Here is a 13517-nt window from a genome sequence, read left to right on the forward strand (position 1 = left end):
TAAACTTCCATCAAATAACCCAATGCTAACCAGTAACTGGAATTTTGGACTACAGCTAGTGCATATCTAAAAATTAAGTCACTTTTTGATGGATTATTATAATCTGATGGTCACCATATTAGATGGTATCACCACATTAGGTTATGTTTTAAAAAACCTAGATTAATGATCTGGCATCCTTAATGCATAAATAAACAATTACCTGGGGAAAAGATATATATGAAATTCCTGCTTTCACTGATTGTTCTTACCAATGGTTACTAGCTATGTCTACCTAATGCATCAGGAAGTGGTCAGGCAGCGGATTATCATTGCATGTCCCTTCCAACTTAAATATTCTATTCTATTCTATTCTATTCTATTGAGCACTCCAAGTCAACTTCATGCAAAGTCAGTCAGATAGTTTAAATCACCTTCTGAGGCGGTAAATCCATAAAAGTTTGTCTTTCTGTGCCCTTGAAAGCAAACAGATTTATTGTCCTAATTAGCTGCAAGTCTGTACACAAGAAAGCATAAATATAATCTTGTTTTCTCTTATCGGGAATTTCTGGAGACAAGAGATCTCTGACAGACTGATAGCAAGAGCTATGTGAACAAAAAGTTGTATTCACTTCATCTTTCCATACTTGTTATACATAACTTAAGAACTTCTGTTGTAGCCGGACTGAATTTTATAATTTCATGGCCTTCTATCTCATAGAAGTAATATATCAAATTTATCACAGTTGATGATAAATATGTGGCAAATTATATGCTAAGCATTTCTGATTTAACTTGTAAAGGAATGCTTTTAATAAGTTCGAGTTAAAAAATTATTAAAAATCCATGCATAAATTCAATAAACATCAAGGTTTTTCCTTATCAGATAAACTAGTTAAAAAAGATTAAATTATTTTCCCATTTTGGGAGGGTTTGTAGTATCATGACTCCGGCTATATGCTGCTTAGAGTTTGTCAAGAAAGAATAGGGCAAATTCAGTGATGTTACTGCAGATTTTTACACAGCTGTTTTTCCAATCTCTTCAGAAAAGCATCAAAATACATAAGGAATGAATATTAGTAAAGCAGAAAGAAGACATAAATTACAGATATAATTCTGCAAGAAAAAAAAAAGCAACTTTCCTCATCACTAGCTTGAAGTACAAATTTCCAGCTGAATCAGAAAATTGGCAACTATTATTTGAGCTCAAAATGAATCAATCCCTGAGAAGAGAACTCTACAGCAGTAAGAATTTTAAACAGGCAAGTTTACTTTAATTCTGAAAGGAGTAAAATAGTCTAAATAACTATAGCATCCAAATTCCCAAACTTACGTATACTATGCCCTTTTTTATCAACTTGTAGTTGCTCATGTTTCCATCCAAATGGCTGCACAGATACAGAAAGTTAGATTTTGGAACAGACATATAAAGGATCTCAGTTTTCACCTGGTTAATATGTGGTTTGGGGGGAGGGGGTTTAGCAAGCATATAAACTGATCTGTGAACATATTAAGCAAAAAATTCATATTAAGTTCAGTTAATAATGCATATTGTCTTTCTCATAGTGGAAACACAAGGTAAGAAATGCATCAAAGGAAACTGAAATTCACCTGATCTCAAGTGCAAAATTGACACTCTAGCCTGAGCTGTGTTAAAAACTATGTTCCTGCCTCAAACATGAGCTTCATCTGGGCCCCCTGTCTACCACCCTAGGAATAGTAAGAGCAGCAAGGTTCCAGTGCCGTTATTAAATGGCCAGGCAAAGGAGGTGTCTCCCACCTGAATTGGACTTTTAAGAGTCTGAAAGGACAAGATAAGAAGCACAGAGTGTGAACATCAGTTACTATACAGGCTCATATAGGTATTTATGATTCTTATCCATACAACCACTGGCTTCTGCCCCTAGCAGAATTTCTTTGGATATGAACAGAACAGCAATATTGATTGTGTTACTTTTTCAGAGTACAACTGTAATTCAGTGCACTTAGTCTTCATTATAAGACAAGATTCACTACATTACAATATAAGTCATGTTCCTAAAGAGATCTGCATTTACACTGAAGTTTTGATTAAACTGGAAGCAACACCCTTTTTTAACCTCTTTATAGGCTGAGGAAATTATCATCTGAATATTCATATCTCTTTAAAGATCATCACTTGTGATTTCCTAAGGTTTTATTTGTCTGCCTTTTTGTAATAATTCTTTAAATAAGGCATGAATTTACCTGCATATATAATACTAATTTGAAAACATAGTAAATCAGTTCCAATTCATGAGTTTTAAATTAATTATTTTTAAGTCTAATGTGCCACTTAGGTTTTGGGGGGTTTTAACTCTACTATTCTAAACATAGAATTCTACCAGGTCCTACAGCAATTTAGATTGTTTCATTATAGGGGGACTATGTACCTGGTATTCCTTTAAAACCAAAGACACATTTTTTTGCATGGTATTGAAGGAAGCCACAGTAGAGCATACTAGCAACCCACATATTCCGTTACAAAAACTGCAGGTTTTATAATTCCCTGCAATTGTCTGTTTCCTGAGTGTTAATGTGCAAAATCCGAAAGCCAAGTGGAACTATCTCATTTAAATATTTAAGACAATCCATTTTTGCTCTGATAACCTACCACATGCTACTACTACTGTCAAAAATTCAGAGTGCTGTTTGAAATGTAAATGTAGACTCAGTAATCAATTTTTTTTTCCATAAAAAAACACAATTCAATCACCTTAATGGAGATTTTGTCAGACATTTTAAAATGAGTTAATTTTTTAAGGTCTTTAATGTCTTAAAGATGCAATAACATTAATTTGAAACTAGCACTTCTTAAAGAAGTTACGTCATTATGACTGAAAACAAACTAATGTAAATCTTCTCATTTTAAAGGTAGGTACATCTCAAACCACTGCTATGTAGTGTAAGCAAAAGTTTTACTTCAGTGGGTTTGATCATAAGGCATGAAGTTCCATCTCTGCAGGAACAGACTTCTTTCATGCCAAATTTTTATTTTTCTTGAACCAAGTTGTCAATAAGTTTCAAAGGAAGAGAGAATTTGGAGAAAGAAAAAAAAAGAAAGTATAAAATTTAGGTCTTGCTGTTTTAGGAAGTTTTCATGAATTTTAATCCAAGTGGTTTTTATCTGAGGACACATTTACTCATAAAAAAACATATAAAAGGCATTCTTTACCTAAACAAAATCCTGCTGAGCTATCCCCATTTACAACTTAATATGAAGACAAACTCTTCTCAGTTAAGCAAGAGGAATACAGATTAAAGAACCAACATGGAAGAAAGTAAAAGGACCATAAAAATAGGTATTAAAAGCAAAGTAATAGTATTAATTTGCAGAATAACAACGCGAGGAATGAGAGCTTAGCTCAGATCAGAACTTGGTAGCATAGTAGATGTGAACATGAATTTGATGTGAAATGTTAATCGAGGCTAGTGATCAGAAAATGACAGTGAAATGATGATGAATTCATTTACACTTTGAAAGCAATATAGGAAATGAAATGGAACTGAAGAAGACAAATTTTCCCATGCACACGCCTAATATATAGTAGACAATGAAAACGAAACAATGAAGAGTAACAAAATATGTACTGTTTGTCACAAAACTGATAAGAACAGATATCCACCATAATACCTTTCCTAAGTATAGACATTAGCTGAATATGTTTTTAGAATATATGTTTTCAGTGATAGTGAACTTTTCTCTATTAATTCTATAGACATACAGTGTGAAGTTTTCTTAAACATCTCACATTCTCCTTTACACAATTTACAATTTTATAAGCTGTATTATAACTGTTTAACACATCTCTTCAACACTCTTCCGGTAAAATAAGATATTTACAATTTGTACTTAATTGTCACAGTTTATTAGCTCTACATTTTCATCATCTTTAGTTAGTCAATAGCATATACAATATCTGAATACCCAGCACATGTTCAGTACTGACCTAAAATTATACAACAGAAATAATTGATAGTTAATCTGCACTGCTCTGCTTTCCTTCACTGAGTTTTATGTTGTTCAGAAGGTATATTCATCTATGTGAGCTAGGTCAGGATATCCATGGCTGCATAACATCAGAATGATTGTGGAAAACTACAAAGCCATTTTCTTCTTACAGATGCTACAGATACCCCAACAAGCAAGAAGTTCATACTTGTAGAGGATGACTCTTCCTACTATTTAAATGTACTTTTTATACTGCACCTTTGTGTTTTTCATGGTAAAATCTGCCCCAAATTTTCATACTAAAAGATTCTCTATTGTTCCTACATTTCTTTTTTTAAATAAAAACTACGCTTAACTCTATGCCATTTTTTAACCTGAAATGAAAAAATCAGAATTGATAAGAAAAAGTAGTTGAAGAAATTATTCAGTATCTGAGCCTCAAAGCAGAACGGTCACAGTATATGACTACTAGAAATGAAAACATCAAACACACATTGATTTTTATCTTGTCAATTCCATTTGTTTTGTCACTTGCCTGAGCCCTCTGCAATATTTGGGTAAAAGGAAGAAGGCTGATAACTAATGGACAGAGAACAAGCCATCCATTAATTGGGATAGGGCTCAGAAATCACCTTCGAGGTAGACAGAGAAAATTCATCAGTGCTATGTTTGTGGCACTGAACAAAACTTTCTGACAAAACAATAAGATGCACTTTAAAGACAGATGTTTCTGCTTGTAGCTCAAAGTGAAACAAGTCCTGGTATTCTAGATGGCAACCTGTGCAGATAGAAAAAGCTTATTCTGCCTGAAACACAGTATAACAAGATATTTTGGCTATATTAACTACTTACTTTCTAAAAAGTTTCCATCTTTAAGAAGAGAGAGAGCTGCTTAACTGGAGAAGGAGGAGCAATTTGGTTTTGTCCTACATGTCAATCTACCAATACCCAAAGCTTACAACATCACTTGTGTCCTCTGGGGTCCACAGTAATGTGAATTGTCTTTATCCAACTACCTAGCAAATCATTATCACATAGCTGCAATCGACCTTTCTTTTCAATCTATGCACTTTTCAGGAGTTATAAATCAGTTAACTTTCAAGCTCGATGAGATGGCATATGCCCTGGTTTGAAGAACAGATGGAGGCTTGGGGGAAAATTGTTTCTGCAGTCTTGCTACAAGCAGCACTGCTCCATAAAAGTGAACCATTCGCACTAATTTCTCACATAAATTATACAGGCAGGGAATACCAGCCCATTCAGCAGAAAATCTTTCATCTAGCTTTCAGAGGTCATTTAGCAAATTTAAATTAAAGTTATTTCTGATACATGGCTGGGTTTTCATTCCATACGCTTTCAGGAGATGGCAATTTACATCAAATAAAGGAATGACTTTAATTGTGTATTCAGAGAAAAAGTAACAGTAAATTAACTGCCACAATATTACTGTTTTCTAGAATCCTGGGATAAGTTGCAACTATTAATTAGCCACAGAGGAATTAATGAATGAAATATGGCTGTTCTGTACTATAGGAATCAGGTAAACTTTTCAAGGCTGTTTTAGACTCCATCTCAACTGGAGTCCCCAGATGCAGCACTGATGTTGTTAAAAGAAAGGAGATCTCAGACATTTGTAGGAACACATCCTTTACTTTTTAAGGGAAACATAATATTCAGCTGTTAAACAAATGTGTCATAATTTAAAAAAAATATGATATGTTTTCTGAGCATGGAGAAAAGAGACATTTCATGAAATTCTTAAATTATAAATATGAAAGAAATGAAAAGGACTAGAGGACTGTACAAAACCTAACTCTAGAAAAAATTACATTTTTGTGAGCCACAAGTGGTAAGAAAGAAGAGATTGCATTGGGAAACCTCTAACACATAATGTCACATAACTCAGTGTTTCACCAGAAATATTAGTTTAAATGTAGAAACTAAAAACAACCAACAAGAATGTTGACAAGTTCTGAAATAGTTACACTGATTTTTATGGAATTTCATAAATCATAGCATTTTGCTTCAGTGTTTTGCAGTAGCATTTTGACAAGATTCTTTTTTAATCTCTAACATTTCACATTTCTTCTAAGACCTGCAAAGACATCTCCTCTTCAGATGTGAAAAGGAACTTCACTTTATGACAGTAAAGTCATAATGATTTGTAAATTAGTATTAAAAGTAGTGAGCCAACAAAAACTGCATTATTTCAGGGCCATAAATAAATAGAATAAATTCATTTGGAATTAGTGTTACTTAGTGGTGGGATCAAATCAGTGTAGAAATTTCAAACTTGAGAAACCTGTTGTTTCAATACTTTCTGTGACCATATGTACCACAGAATGGAAACTGGAAGCACACAGAGTTACTCAACAACTTAAAAAATGTTGCCTTAATTGAAGGGTATTAGTTTGGTACCCTATTTCGGTTACAAATGAAAAATGGTTAAACTATATAAATAGTGATTTTTGAAAAAAAAAAAAAACACAATAAAAAACCAAACCCTATTGAATATAAAATTTTCACATTGGTAAATATAAATGTAATTAGATCCAAACTAACACTTTCTTAAATGCAAGAGAGAAATTTAAATCAGCAGTTATTAAAAGGATGATCATAAGTTCTAGAACCTTCATAACTTGGGATATTATCATAGAATCATATAATGGTTTGGGTTGTAAGGGACCTTAAAGATCATCTAGTTCCAAGCCCCCTGCCATGGGCAGAGACATCTTCAAAGCCCCATCCAGCCTGGCCTTGAACACTTTCAGGGATGGGGCATCCACAACTTCCCTGGGCAATCCATTCCAGTGCCTCATCACCCACACAGTAAAGAATTTTTCCTAGTATCTAATCTAAATCTACTCTCTTTCAGTTTAAACCCATTCTCCCTTGTCCTGACACTACAAGCCCTTGTATAGTCCTTCTCCATCTCTCTTGTAGGTTCCCTTCAGGTATAGGAAGGCTGAAACTAGGTGATTTGAAGCCTCCTCTTTTCCAGGCTAAACCATCCTAATTGTCTGAGCCTTTATAATTTATGGCTGGACAGGCTGCTGGGTCATCCTGTCTAGGCCATGCTTTTGCCAAGAAAGGTTGGACAAGATCCTTGAGGTCCCCTTCCAACCTAGAATTCTATGATTCCATGAGTCTATGATGCTATGACTGTGAGCATTATCAAATAAAAACCTAAGAGATTGTAGGAAAATTTGTAATATCATAAGGAGAAAAAAGGGATAAGATAATGGATAACATTTACATCTGGCGATAAGGATCCCATTCTACTGCAGTCAATAGGAATTTTGTTGTTTTATTTGCTAGATAACATATTGCATTTATTCTCTCTTTGTATGACCTAAGGTCATAGAGTGGGTGTAAGTGTAATACCTACACAACATTGCTTAAGAGATTTAAAGGAGTTTTCATGTAAATGAAAACCAGGTCATAGTCGTTAAGATGTTCCTATTTTTTACTATTATGCCGTCAAAAACTGAAACTAGAATCAACTGTTGGGAAAGATACACAGAGGTTGATCGCAGAAGAAAACTGAATTATTCTTAAAACACTAATGAAGACATTAAATAAAATATAAACCAACATCACTCTGTGCTATACCCACTGTGCCTTAGCATGATACATGACCGCTCTTCTTTCTATGTAATATTTCAAAAAGCTTTCATTCTGCATGACAACACTTCTGAGGGATTTACAAGTTTTCTTACAGTGTTCTCTAAATATCTTTTATTAAGAAGACATTAAATATAATTTAACAAAGAATGGAAGCAGAAAAAACAGGTCTATATCTGAAAATAAGTTCTAAAAAAGTATTATTTTGCATAGGTAGTTTCTCCTCTTTGCTTTCAGATATCTGAGGCTGCAATTCCATGGGCAGCTAAACTAAATTAGCAGTTCATTGCTGTTGAAAGAAAAAAATCCTTCAACTCTGTCACATTCTTCACTGTACTTCACTACTATTTCTCTCTTCTTCACTAACACACAGCATTAGCACCCATGGACAGTCTTGTAATCAAAGTTCTCAGGACAATGAACATTTTGCTAATCAAGGAAAAACATGCCTACCTTCTTTTCCTGAGTTAGTAAGATAAATTTAGTCACAGAGGAACTCTGATAAGCATCAGTGCCAGTGTCAAGCATGCTTTAGAAATAGAGAGCAGAAGAGGTGAAGGAAAGTTAGACCTTCCCGTTATTATGGCAATAAGCTATTAAAACCCCTCAACTTCTTGAATTACATCTTGAATTACATGAATTGCAAGACAACAGTGTAATAATGGGGTCATTCTGCAGGGTAAATGAGCTCCCTCCAGTTAGTTTTAATTTGTTTGGGGATTTGAACTTTGGAAAGTGTTACCTAAGTTTACTTGATACTGCACAGCAAATAAGTTACAGTGTTTATTCATGTGGCTTAATGTCAAGACAATGCCACAAAAATGAAAAATACAAAGACATTACTTGAAAGCTTTGTAACAGAAAACTTGTCTCCCCTCCAACTATATTGGTTGATATAAAAAAAGTTTGTTTTCTCTCACTTAAAACTTAACCCTCAAGCAAGAAAAAAGATTGCACTTCCAGGAAAAGAACCCCAAATTTAAAATTCAGTTATTTTAGAGAGAAAACCCCCAAACACAGTCCAACACCCAAACCAACCAACCAAAAAACACCAAAAAACACCACCAAAACAAACAAACAAATAAACAATATATTTCTTGGTATATAGGAAACAGCTTACTCATAGCAGTTCTGAATTCTGTATAAACTACTATACAGCACACTGATAAAAACAAGTGAAGAATGAGAGTTGCTAATAAAAATTGTAGTTCTGTGGCATGTTCCAATTATCTGTAGTCCCTACTACTAAAAGCAACCTTCAAGAGTCTGCATAAGGTAAAAGTGTCCACACATTCCAAATTCACAATATGTTAAAGGCAAACCACTTTTTTTCACCACTGCATTTATTTACTATCAGCAAGAAGTAATTTTGGTACTATAGCTTATACTAGCTCCTGAAAAAAAAAATTAATTGTGTAGGAAAGAGGAGATGAAGAGAAATTAAAATTAAAATCTTAAAAGTCACATCCTTAGTGAACACAGCTATTCTGGAAAAACAGCATAAACTCCAAAAGATAGAAATCATGTTCATGCTGATATTTTGCTTGACAAGTTTGCGTTTCTGAATTTGGTTTTCATTCTTCTGGAATTGCTAAAATTCTTTTGAAGAATGGAAGCTTCTTTTACCTCTGCATAATGATTCTCATAATTAACTCCACTCCCTAAAAAATAATTTTTCAAACATTCTGATGACTTTCTGTGTGATACAGAGAGACTGCATTTCAAACACATTCTCAATAATTCAGAAATACTTTCTTAGTGTTATCAACTTTCTCAGTCAAAGGTTTAATTGCATTCTGACCTTTTTTAATTCAGTATCATATATTTAAAAATGGAAGTACTTTTCAGACCTGAACTATGAGCTTTTATTATTCATAGCTTGGTATGAGATTGTGCAAAAGAAAGTATTACTACACTTTGAAAGAAAATTGTGATATACATAAGATGAAAAAAAACTGTGGGAAAGTAGTCACAGAGCTTATAAATATTTTAACACATTCTTTGCCTGAAAAGATCACTTTCTAATGTTATCTAACTCTAAATTAACAACAATTTATGTTCCAAAGTTTCATGTTTGATACACATTTTCAAACCATACCATTATCATTCATTTGGTTTGGATAAAACCAAATGCTTCATATTTGGAAAGACCCTCATACATTTGTTAAATAGCCAAAGAAATTGTTTATTTCTAGATCTCAAAAACTACTGGTTATAAAAAAAAAAAGCATTATATATTTGAAGTAATTTTCAAGCACAGATATATAGAGACCTCTATGTACGATCACAGAGGAAGGATAAAAATAAAGGCTTCCAATTTGATATTAAAATATTACAGAGTATATGCCATTTAGCAAAGAATTCACTGACTGCTAGTACATCCCTGAATGGAGATGAAAAGTCTTGAATTAATTTTGTAATGATTTTTCCATTTTAGTTGCAATCAAAACCAGAAAGTTGCGTACTGAGTTAGAAAAAAGGTGGGGTTTTTTTCATAGACTTAATTAACAAGTCATTCTCTATATTCACCTTTTGAAAATGATGAAAGGACAACTTTTTTCCAGTTTTGAAAACAAACATTGGGAACACCAAGACAATCATGTCTTCCTCTTTTAGAAATAAATGTGATTATAGCCTCTAGTACCACATAATTTTAGCTTGGTATCATCAGAGATTTTAATCCTTTTTCTTTTCCTCTGGATGCTATTCCTTAAAACCAGGTTTGATTTCCCATTCTTGTATATAATATGTTGTAAACATATATTTTCATGTATTTTCTTCCATTAGGTTGAAACAGGTGTATTTGAACTTTTAACAATAGTAAAACTTGCCAACCAGAACTACAGAAATATTCAAAGAGATATCTGTCTAAACTTAAAGACTGAGAATTAACACAGAACACACATCTTGCTATAATGGTCTTGTAGTGACATCCAATTTGCTTTGGTCCCTTTTTTTTTTGAGAAAAGGCACCAAGGTAAACACCATAGTTTATCTGCACAGTTTAATCTTGTCTATGCTTAGGATTAAATTGGAGTAAGAATGCCTCTTTATAAATTTAGAAATTATTTTGGAAATAATTAAACAACAAAGCGTTATTATTTCATAATTAAATATTCAACATATGCAATTATTCAGAAATAGTTCTGTGTTGTTCCTGAAGTTTAAGTTTATATTTTATTTAGGTCTACAACCATAGTTATGTGTAGCCAGCTCTTACAGGAAATTAATCACGGGCTTAAAATTAGGGGTATGCAGAACTGTCACAATATCAAGGGTCATTTGTGCATATTTTTTGGTACATATTAACACAATTCATGGATATTAAATCATTTTAGATTCTCCTGTTGTAGCTTAAAACTGACTGTATTCTGTCTGCAGAATTAAAATAAAGTGAACAAAATTCAAAGTGTTTTCAAACAAAAACTTTAATGTCTGATAGTTATGGTTTTGTTTCAGTAATTACAAAAAACAAAGAAGCAAATAAAAAACAGCAGTGTATTTTGCAGGAAAGAACAAAATCTTGTAGTATTTTCTTTTATCAGAAAAAATCAGGTTTCTGAGACCCTCCCACATTTTCTCTCATGCACCACTTGGTAGACAAACTAACAAGAGTGAAATGAAGCATGATATACATAACAACTAAACAGAGAAAAAAAACCCCTCTCAAAATAAAATATTGATATCGTGCAATTATAGTAGGATTAAAATATCACTGTTACCATTTATTTCATCTGCAAATAACTATAGTTCAGCCAACCTTTTACAAGACATTTTGCCAAGACACATTTCATTAGCAAAATATCTTTTCATTGTCATGAATTTAAGCAGTATTGAGTGAAATATATTTGCAAAAAATTTACTTATTTAATTAGATTTACAATTTAATATGATGAACTGATCAAAATTAGCCGTTAGATGTCTGTTGGATATGCATGTCCTACTAACAAGTGAAAAATACAGACCGTAATTTATCTATACCTTTAAATATTAGCTAGTGATGAACAACATTCTCACCCTGTTGCAGCACCCTATAAGACTTTAGAAGCTATCTAATGTAATCTGTGAACTAGAAAAGTCCCATTTGCCTGCTTCACCTACTTAAACTGCACAACAATCTATGATGGTTGCATGTCAAACTAAACAAAAGCCTCAGTAACTCTACTACCTCAGTATTGTTTTCTTAAGTACCTGCCACAGAACTCAGTCTGGATTGACTTTTGACTAAATCAAGTGGCATGGAATAAGGGAAATAAGGTTTGACCTGGCTGTGCTAATGTACAAATGGAATACTCTGCTACTGTGCTGCCTTCTTGAATCCATGCTGAAGTCCTTCCAAAAGAAAGGAAATAGCAAAAAAACCCTGTTGCATGACACCTCAGTCCTACATCGCACTAGGTAAATTCCAGTGTTTTACTGTGGTAGGTGTACCTTAGATCTGCAAGACTGCAAATTTTGTTAAGAAAAAATACATGCTGGATCTTTGACGAGAGACTGCCGTTGTGACTGTTTATGGCAGTATGTTTTCAAAGAACTCAAACGGTCAGATAAAGGAATGTAACCCTTACTCTAGACATTCATCTATGGTTGAAAGGCTTGCAGATAACAAATTAGGAAGCTGGAAGTGACCTGTAAGGATTATTGGATCCAACTCCTTGCCCGTCACAGATAAGATAATGGCCCATCTTCGCGAACGAAGATTTGGGGAAAGGTCTTTTACCTTTCCAGCCTGCGCAATGGATTTTTTAGGTGAGACACAGCCTGCGCTGAACTGAGCCCACCCTTTAATCCTAAGGTTCATCTGCCGGGGCCAAGCAAGCTTGGACAATGGCAGTGAGGTCCTCAGGACGTAGGTTTGTTTAGAGTATCCTTCTCATAGATGGATGGCCTCACAGGGCTAACGGGTTCCATCTGCCCGGGAGGGACTGGGAATCGAACCCGTGGTCGCAGCAGTGAAAGTCCTGCACGCTAACCACTAGGCCACCAGGGGTCCCTGCCCGTCACAGAACTACCTAAATAATATGACTAAGAGCTTTGTCCAGAAACTGATAGGCTTGTTACTGTGACCACTATCCTGGGGAATCTGTTCCAGTGACACCTTCTCAATGAAAAAACCTTTTCCTAATGTCCCATCTGAACTTCTTATATAGCTTCATTCCATTTCCTCATGTCCTAAGTCAACTAAGCAGTCACTAGCATCATCTAGTGGAATGCCAGTCCTTATGAGGGAAATACATGCACCAAAATGCAATTAAAATGAGGTAATTTTTCTGTACCTCTCAGTCTGATTTTGAGAAATCAGAAATTATAAAGCCTCAAGATAAAAACTAAATTGTGCAGACTTTTTGGCAGTTGCTTGAAGATAATCTTTGGGTGATCACCTGGTGATGAAAGATCAGAGTGTAGACCTCTGTTGTAAGCCTGTGAGTTTTAGTCCAGCAAGGGAATTTCTAGAGTTGTCTAAAGCCAAATTGCACTGGAATCTCATTTTGATCATAGGTAAAGTCTTGTTGGATAGAGATTCCCATTGTTGCAAGAACTATTAATTGTTCCTTGTGCTGATTCAACACTGCTATATAGGCAACAAAATGGTAGCACAAATCTCTCTTCACCACTTCAGTAAGTGAAAAAGCTACCTTAAAACTCTAGTTAATATCAAATATAGTACCACTTACCACACTATAGGACTAATCCTGTTGGCTTCATTACAGGTAGAATCCCTTATAAGACTGCAAAATCCCTCCTTTTAGCGTTGACTTAACATAGCTATACATTTAAAATTGGTATCATGTTCTTGAAATGAACCATTTATAACATTCTACAAATCTGATATACTTTGTTCATGCATATCGTGTTCATTTTCTGTAACTATCACTGCTTCCAGCAAAATCTTATTGTAGTCCAATAAATAAGACAAAAAATACAGTAATTCATGATAACCAAA

At 34.0% G+C, this 13517-nt stretch overlaps 1 protein-coding gene across 1 annotated transcript in view; it reads right to left on the bottom strand.

Annotated features, from left to right (window-relative positions):
* Positions 1–13517, bottom strand: part of PACRG (parkin coregulated) — a 232809-nt gene that overhangs the window by 166016 nt on the left and 53276 nt on the right. The gene's annotated exons all lie outside the window — the stretch shown is intronic.

Source organism: Neopelma chrysocephalum, unplaced genomic scaffold, assembly GCF_003984885.1.
Source record: "Neopelma chrysocephalum unplaced genomic scaffold, ASM398488v2 Primary Assembly neopelma1_23, whole genome shotgun sequence".
NCBI classification, from domain to species: domain Eukaryota; kingdom Metazoa; phylum Chordata; class Aves; order Passeriformes; family Pipridae; genus Neopelma; species Neopelma chrysocephalum.